The sequence below is a fragment of the Pseudophryne corroboree genome, chromosome 5, assembly GCF_028390025.1.
Source record: "Pseudophryne corroboree isolate aPseCor3 chromosome 5, aPseCor3.hap2, whole genome shotgun sequence".
NCBI classification, from domain to species: Eukaryota; Metazoa; Chordata; class Amphibia; order Anura; family Myobatrachidae; genus Pseudophryne; species Pseudophryne corroboree.
Window position 1 is genome coordinate 727775606 of NC_086448.1, and position 10000 is coordinate 727785605.

Consider the following 10000-nt stretch of genomic DNA (forward strand, 5'->3'; position numbering starts at 1 on the left):
TTCACTTGAATCCCTGCCAGTATCACATCTGCTCCATTATCATATAGATAATACGTGGCAGCATTCATGTCAATGACTATATTCTGATGTATTACATGGCTGAAATAAAGACCTCATATATCTCAGTTCTGGTGCTAGGGTTTCAGGTAAAGTCCAATTTTGGACCCCCCTCTATTTCAACTGCTCTGCATGTATCATCTTTCTATCTGTATGGGAGAGAGCGCAGTTGGCGGAGCTTTCATTTGCTGTAAGGACACAGAAAAATCAGCTTCCCAGGGATCACAGATTAATTTAAATGAGGGGCCAGAAAAAGAGATTTCAAGACTTATCACTGTATTTAAGAATGAGTATATATATATATATATATATATATATATATATGTTCAATAGGGATAAAGTCTCTGCGCCTTCAGTGCTTTGGTGTGGAAACTTCCATCTGTGTATAACAAATAATATATGCGTACCAGAAATATGATCAACTTGTGCCTGTAGTGGTATCTTTAATTGGTCGTCTTCCCTTGTCCTCTTACTCCATGTATGAACACCCTCAGCGAGGTGTTAAGACACAATTTACATAGGCAGAGAGGGAAGATTTGTGTCAGTAAAATGCTCTTAATATTATAAAGTGACTTGTGACTTATTTGTGCCAATATATAAAATATTTTTTATATAAAGTGCTCTGTGCCTATAGTGTTTCAATAAACCACTATATTATATGTGATTTCTAATATAAATAATCAGAATCACACCCAAGTGGCTAAAAACTAAATAAAAAGGAAGGTAATAACTCACTCCTTTTAAGAATGCTGCTCCTATGAGGTAATCCTTGACAAAGTATAGTACCTCTAAAAAGAAAGTTTTTTTTTCTCATGGAAAAAAACAGAAAGAAAAAGGAGCTGATAGTGTGATATAGTTTTTCACAATTTTTAATCACACACATACATATAAAAATGGAATCGTACAATTTAAAAAGTAATAACAAGCTTATCTGTTGTACAGGTCGTTGGAGAGGTAGTGGAAGCTGGCCCAACGCGTTTTGTCCCTTTAACAGCTTTTGTGGGACTTCCTCAGGGGTTGCAGTGCATCACCCTGCATTCCCATACTCTTTACAAAGGAGCGTTTTAGGGTATAAAAGAGTATGGGAATGCAGGGTGATGCACTGCAACCCCTGAGGAAGTCCCACAAAAGCTGTTAAAGGGACGAAACGCGTTGGGCCAGCTTCCACTACCTCTCCAACGACCTGTACAACAGATAAGCTTGTTATTACTTTTTAAATTGTACGATTCCATTTTTATATGTATGTGTGTGATTAAAAATTGTGAAAAACTATATCACACTATCAGCTCCTTTTTCTTTCTGTTTTTTTCCATGAGAAAAAAACTTTCTTTTTAGAGGTACTGTACTTTGTCAAGGATTACCTCATAGGAGCAGCATTCTTAAAAGGAGTGAGTTATTACCTTCCTTTTTTATTTATTTTTTAGCCACTTGGGTGTGATTCTGATTATTTATGTTAGAAATCACATATAATATAGTGGTTTATTGAAACACTATAGGCACAGAGCACTTTATATAAAAAATATTTTATATATTGGCACAAATAAGTCACAAGTCACTTTATAATATTAAGAGCATTTTGCTGACACAAATCTTCCCTCTCTGCCTATGTAAATTGTGTCTTAACACCTCGCTGAGGGTGTTCATACATGGAGTAAGAGGACAAGGGAAGACGACCAATTAAAGATACCACTACAGGCACAACTTGATCATATTTCTGGTACGCATATATTATTTGTTATACACAGATGGAAGTTTCCACACCAAAGCACTGAAGGCGCAGAGACTTTATCCCTATTGAACATTTGTATTTATGACTCAGCGAAATATGAGTCAATAAGAAAGTCTATACTGCTGCCCCTACACTTGGGAGTGCTGTTTGGAATTGTCGTGAATGGTTATGCACGAATTTTGTTTGATTAATTTATTTATTGTAAACGTTTAGGTATTAAGCGCTCATTATACACCTTTTTTGCACACACACACACACATTATATATATATATATATATATATATAAATTGTATTCATACAGTTTTTTATATCTTATTCCGGAACTATGAAAGTAAGAAGGTCTACCTGATGATGGGCCAGATATAATAGCCCCCGAGGTTTCGAAGTGCAGATATTTTGGATATTTAGCCACAAGGTTTAAAGTGACAATTTCATTTAAAGGCAAAACCTAGTTGGATTTGCCTTTAAAATAATTACTACTTTCAATTTCAAAGCTGAATCATGAAACATTTGTCTCTTTGTTCATGGCGGAGGCTATTACATTTGTCCTGATATAAAGATATGGTGACAGTGCAGCCAATCAGAATAAAGATAAGTAGCACCAGAATGTGGAGATTGGGTACTTACAGTTACTTACAGCGATGGTCTCAGAAATTCAAAAGTATGCACTTTCCAAGAGGTCACTGTCTCGCTGGCAACTGTCTCGATGCTTAGCTAGGAGTGTGCATGCAGTCACAGTATTCTCAGCTAGCATCCAGGAGGGCAAATACTCCTTTATGACATCACAACAAGTCCATGACATGACATCACAGAATTATACAGCAAAAGTAACTCATTATAAGTAATAGTTAATGCAACTCACTAATGAAATCTACATATCTAAAAATGATCATGTATTCTATACAGCACCGTATAACTGAGCTAGTATGGGAGAGAAATTGTTACTTTTTGGCCAATTGTTGAAGTCGCTGCATTTATTACAGTAAAGTCACCATTTTCGATCATAATGCCTTAACAAAAACATAAGGAGCACCCGCCTCAAATCCCCCAAAATAGAGGTGGTTGTGATAACTTAAATTGCTGCAATGTTGCTTGTCACCCAGTAAAAATGAAAATAAAGAAATAGAACCCCGCCCTGCACATCCTCTCAATAATCAATGGTTCTGGTCCTATGGGGGGAAGGAGGTGGTGGGCCGGGAGCGCACATTAGTTCCTGCAAACTCAGGTATGTCTGGGTCCAATGCTAAGTAACATAGGGGTCTATGTATTCAGCTTTGGAGAGAGATAAAGTGGACATAAATAAAGTACCAACCAATCATCTAGTAACTGTCATTTTTCAAACACAGCCTGTAACATGTCTGATAGGAGCTGATTAGCTGGAACATTATCTCTGTCCACTTTATCTCTCTATCTAAGGCACAGGGCCCGATTCATGTAATGCAGGTATGATTGCATTCACATGCTGGGGCCTTTTGAAGTGTGCGCATGCACAGAAATCGCACTGCATGTGCACACACTGTGAGATGTGATGGCATCGCAGAAGTGTTGGGGGGCTGCGGTCCGGACAACGCAGGCGCTGCGACCAGAAACATGGCGGATAGCTGTCTGCCTCGCAGCTAGGCTGGGTAGGCAGAGGGCTACCCTGAACATGCAAAAGCATCGCCGCCAGGAAATGGCTTGGCATGTGTGCTGGGGGGATGGGGGCATGGCCCGGCATGCAGTGGAGAATTGCCCTGTACTGGGCATCCCCCTGCATGTTAGTGTAATGGATTGTAGATGTGTGATTTTTCAGACATCTACGATCCATGCTGAATTAGGCCCTTAGTACATAGACCCTCTAGTCCCACTCCTGGTTTCCCTGACTGGCAGGTACAAGGGTGACCCTATAGTTTAATAAACTAATGTATGCCCCATTACTATATTAATATATGTATGTGCCTCCTCTCTTATACTAATTCATATATGTACCTCCTCCGTATAATAATAAATGTGCTTTTGTTAAAACAAGAAATTATTACTGTGCTCCCTTTCTTATAATAAAAACTTTATGATCTCCTTTTAAAGAATAACTACTGTATATTCCATTTTATTTTTAGATACTTTTTTTTTTTTATTATTATTATTAGTATTAGTATTAGTATTATTATATGTAATACAGCACAGAGTGCCAGTCATCAGTGGCCCAGGGCCCACAGGAGGGACTGGGCACTGGGAATAGGCATATACTGGAGCATGTGCACTCGTGTAGGAGACATCCACGTCTGCTGTTGCTATTTTACACATGGTTTAGTGGATTTTTCTTTGCTGTTTCTTAGCTACTGTACTACTACTACTTTTGAGCAATGATGGTCCACACAATATTTTTAGTAAATTTCTGTGTTGGATTGTTTTCTATTGAAAGTACTTGTGAGTTGGGTCAATTGGTTACTTATTGCTAATACATTACTAATTTGCAAAACATTTTAACCAGAAATTACTGCCGTGTGTTTGTGCCGCTGCTCTGTTGCTTAGTTTAGCCAGCCAGCCTTTGGCTTATGTTGGTGTACAATATTGTGAACTGTGAGGTGGTCAAAATTGAGTGGAAATGACTAGAAATGTATGATATTGAGGGTAACAAATAATGTAGGAACAAAAAAAGGCTCAAATTATGTTATTTTAGCTGTTTTATCAATTTTTCAAGAAAAAAAAACAAATACAGATACGAAACCAAAACACGTGAGAGCAGTTTTGGTAAAAACAAAACATATCACTTATAAGTGGATTAGTATGCAGTCTGTACCCCACTTTAAATGTATACTGCCGCTTCCTCCGTAGTAAAACCAGAACCACTGGTTTAATGTGTAACATGTAAAAGAAAGAGAATGGAGGGCGCAGGTGTGAGTCACAAAATCACAGTTCCATTCAATGATAATAAAAGCTCACATACATCTTAGCGTTAAATAATCAGCTTAGCATTCTCATGCGGTGGCCCAGCCTCTGCACAGCTTTCTACCGCAATCCTTCACACAGCGGATGTCAGGTGCCTCCTAATGCAGCTCCCTCCGTGTGCGGTATACTAGTGTATAGTGAATATTTCTCATTTTAATATTCATCTTTTCAATATATATCTTTAATCAAATTTAAAAAATGAGTGGAATCTCTGATGTGAGACCTAAGACTAACCACATGTGATTAGAGAGAAAAAAATCAATAAAGGCTGACAGATTAGTGGTTAGGGAACCTACACCCAAAATAATTGAATGCCCAAGAGGTGATGACAGTAACGTGTGAATTTTGGATAAATGATAAGTGGGAGTGACCAGATGTGCATTAAACAAAAAAGAAAATTCCTTTCTGGATATAGCACCCTCATGAATGGCATCCTCCAACAAACTCTTTAATTTCCCATGATACTTAATTGTAGGATCAAAAGAATCTCTTGTAAAATGTATAATTAAGCTGTCTATACTGTATGCATCAGAAAGGTAATCAGCCTTATCCTGGATCACAGTTCTTCCACCTTGAATGGCTACCTTAATCATGATGGTATCATCCTACTTAAGGTCTCTAAGATATTTTCTCTCACTCGGATTATATTGATGGCTGCTAACTCCTTTTTGCTTATTATTACATAATTTCCTAAAGTCCTCAAGGGTTGAAGAATATAAGGCTTCTATGAAGCTACTTTCATGTTATATGGGGTAGAATTCAGATTTTTATGAAGAATGGTACTGGGTTTAATGTCAAATATTTTACCTGTCTTTGGCTGAGTGGTTCCTTCTTCAGCTTTTAGTTTATTTAGAATTTTAAAAGTTTCTCTATCTGAATTATCCAAGACAACAGGTATACCTATTTCACCATTCTCTTTCAGAGCTTTGTTAGTAAATATATTTTTCTATATAGATCTCTAGTATATCTATTTAGTTCAATATATAGCTCAAACAAATTTGGTTCCTTAGCAGGTGCATATTTGAGACCCTTTGCAATCAATGAATTTCACTCTCAGTCAGAACCTTAGAGGATAAAATAAAAAGACCTTTGTTTCTTAATTTCTTTATATGCTTTTGGAGGGGTTTATTCTCCCCTCCCCTATTTCCTCTGATTCTTCCTCTGTTTCTTTTTGGTTATTCCTGACTTAGTACGCTATACCTGATCTTCCAGATCAGATACAGGTCCTTCTGTATAAAAAACTTGTTGTTCAGGTTTATCAGCATCCAGTTTGGTATATGTGGTTAACGTTTTGAGTCTGGTGCCTTTTAATTCATAAGTGGTTTATTTTTGCAAATGCACCTTCCTAGACCAATTATCATCATATGTATCATCGTCTTTTCTTCCTGTTGACATCAGTTTCACAAGGTCGGGCACAATCCATCTATATGTCCTGACTTTACTGATGTCCAATGTCTACAACAGGACAAAGAATAAATAACATGTTATTGGTACATTTATATATTTGTATGTCATTAGAAGATATTGTCCAGATTTACTATGATCATTCAAGAAGCCGCAAAGAATATTTTTCCATCACGGCAAAGTTCCCCTGTAATTGTGCTGTTTACAAGTTCTCATAGGATATTTATCTCAGTGTGACTAAGCATTAGGCGCACCCATATCTCACATAATGTCAGTTATTAGACTAAACACTGGTGGGAATTATGTGGCAACCCGTGAATGCTAACTCGTGTTATCATGGATATAAAAAAAAGGCAATTTTTGCTCCAATAATCATTAGGATGATCAATAAAGCCCAAACTAGTGAAATAACCAGATGAAGTCCTGTTTTATCATTATTATACTATTATACTGTATAATGGGATATGAAATAATAGCAGATGCCCAGGCACTGGGTGTGAGGACACATTCTGGGATGTTGATGATCACTGATAAAGTTGATGAGTAACAGTTTTCACCACCTTCTGAGATACATGCCAGGGCAATAATGAGTGGTGTGAAACTGGTGGCTCCACCGAAGGCGAAAGGATGAGTGAGTGGCACAGGTGCTATCACAGCAGCAGCCAACATCTACAGTATGTGCAGCTTGTGGGGTGCCAAGAGAATCACCCTGCTGCAAGAGAAAGCGCCAGATATATTCACAGTAGGGTATTTCTGTAGGTGAGGTATAGTGTCAGGGAGTGATGATGACTGATGGGTAATTGTGTTCTGACTCCTTCTTCCCACATCTACAAATAGACCCTTCATGTTGCACCCAAAGGTGGGGACGGCAAAAAAAATAACCATTCTACAGCCTCTAGGCTGCAAGCTCTGTACTACAAATGTCCCATGAGTGTACTTACTTGCACAGGTCACTATGTGGTTGGTCCTGGCTGACCACAGCCTCTGTACTCCCCCTGATGCTTGGATATAAGAAGGGTAATACCAGAAGGTGAGTGACCAGAAGAAACGGCAGCAGACCAGTGACAATAATGCTAAAGATGAAGGTACAGCAATAATACTGCAAGAGACAAAGTACTATTACTTTTTTTAAACAAACTTTTTTTAAACATATTTTATTAATAAGATGAGATGTCTTACAGCAATGACCTACTCTCATATATCAACAAACTCTGTAGTATTCATTCACTACAGTGATGCTTGAAAGTTTGTGAACCCTTCCGAATTTTCTACATTTCTGCTGAAATTTGGTCTAAAACTACCTCACATTTTTACACAAGTCTTAAAAGTAGATAAATAGAACCAAATCAAACAAATGACACAAGGTTATAAAACAATCTCTACAGATTTTGGACTCAACCAATCAACAGTCAGACAGACTGTGTACAAATGAAGGAAATTCAGACCATTATTACCCTCCCCTGGAGTGGTCGACCAAAAAAGACAACACAGAGAGAAAGGCGTCTAATAGTTTGCAAGGTTACAAAGGAACCCAAGGTAATGTCTAATCAACTGAAGGTTTTTCTCACATTAGCTATGATAATGTCCATGAGTCCACCATCAGGAGGACGCTGAACGACAATGTTGTGCATGACAGGATTGCACGGAGAAAGCCAATGCTCTCCAAAAAGAACATTGATGCCTGTCTATGGTTTGCTAAAGATCACCTGGACAGGCCAGAAGGCTATTGGAACAATGTTTTGTGGACAGATTAGTCCAAAATAGAGCTTTTTAGATTAAATGAGAAGCATTCTTTTCGGATACTCCAGCATACAAACCTCATACCATCTGTGAAACACAGTGTTGGTGGTATCATGGTTTGGGCTTGTTTTGCTGAATCTGGACCAGGATGAGTTGCCATCATTGATGGGAAAATGAATACTGAATTACCCTAGAATATTCTAAAGGAAAATATCAGGACATCTGTCCATGAGCTTCATCTCAGAAGAACGTCGGTCATGCAGCAAGACAATGACGCAAAGCACACAAGTCATTCGACCAAAGAATGGTTAAGGAAGAATAAATATAAAGTTTTGGATTGGTCAAGTCAAACTCCTGACCCTAATCCAGTCGAAATGTTGTGGAAGGACCTGAAGCTAGCAATTCATGGGAGGAAACCCGACAACATAACAGAGTTGAAGCGGTTTTGTACTGAGGAATGGGGTAAAAATCCTCCAAGTTGATGTTCAGGACTGACAATTACCAGAAATGTTTACATGCAGTTATTGCTGCACAAGGGAGTCATTTCAGATACTGAAAGCAAAGGTTCACATACTTTTGCCATTCACAGATATGTGATATTAGATCATTTTCCTCAATGAAAAAAAATCAATGTCTACTTATATTGTCTCATTTGTTTGATTTGATTCTCTATCTACTTTGAGGAGTTGATTGAAAATCTGAGTTAGTTTTAAGCCAAATTTCAGCAGAAATATAGAAAATTCTGAAGGGTTCACAAACTTTCAAGGACCACTGTATATAATTTGTAACCAAGCATTAGTCCACTGGACAGCTCCAGAAATGTAATAGCCCACTTTTATATTTTGGAAACAAATAATGTCTAAAGGCCAGTACATACGGGGAGAGATGTGTGCTGAGGGATCTAGCACAGACCGCTCAGCACACATCTCTCCCCCGCTCAGTACAGCGCAATGTGTGCTGAGTGAAGGGGTAGACGGGTGGGACGCTCATTTCACCCAGTGGTGAAATGAGCAATGTGCTAGATTGTGCCTGCATGCAGGCCAATCTAGTACTGGCAATAACGCCGCGCAGGGCTGCACATAGCTATTGCTGTGGGGCATACACACGGAGAGATCCGTGGTTAACTTCTAAGCACGGATCTCTTTGTGTGTACCCCCTTTACATGGCACAACAATAACCCTGACACAAGGATAATAGCAGAGTGTAAGGTGGTCTGATTATAGGGGTCAGCGTTCTGGGGTAGACTTTCTCTGCGGGAATTGTGCTGCAGATGGCCTTTACTGATAGCCTGGTCGTCGAGCTCCTTTGGGGAGGGAACCTACAGAGATAAGTAATAATATTAGACATTGTACATAATTATCAAATAAGACATGAGAAGGTAGTTTTGTTATGTGCCTGCTAGTGGATTTGCATTACAGTAAATACACTACTGAAATGCAGATTTTTGAGGTAAGTGGAAAACAATTTCTGTATCTAAAAGTAAATCAGGTCCTTGCATGGCTACGAAGTATTAGAGGATGTCCCTTCTTATCTATAATATCATTTGTATTAGTATGGGGCAAAGATTTGTAACTTTGATAGCTGTAGCTATTTTTCATAACTGTATAATTGATGACAATGTATAGGACTGCTAGAACCTGGAACTCACCTGTACAACAGGAGATTCTGTTCCTCATATAGGCATTTCATCTGGCCTGGTGAAGCAGGTGGATGTGCAGGATCTTGAGAGCATGATGGATCTGGATGGCATGTGCCCTAATCCCATGTGCTGATGTTCACTATTTCATCAGACTGTGCAACACGGAGGTCATCCACCTGTTTATTAGTACTTTAAATTTTAGGCGGTGTGCAGCAGTAACATTATTCCTTATGTCAGCTTGTGCATGCCCATGTACCAATCCTGCAAGTGGTTGTGTGGAGAGTTTGCACAGAAGCACTTGCTAAAGAGATGGCAGGCATTCTCCTTGTTATATCTACATTAGTGAGATGGGTGAATTTGTGTAACAGTAAATACTCTGCACACATATACAGATTTTGTGGTTAGTTAAAACAATTTCTGTGTCTAACAAGTAACTAACAGGTCCTTGCATCAAGGTTGCCGAGAATTAGAGGATGTCCCTTATCTATAACATCATTGGTAT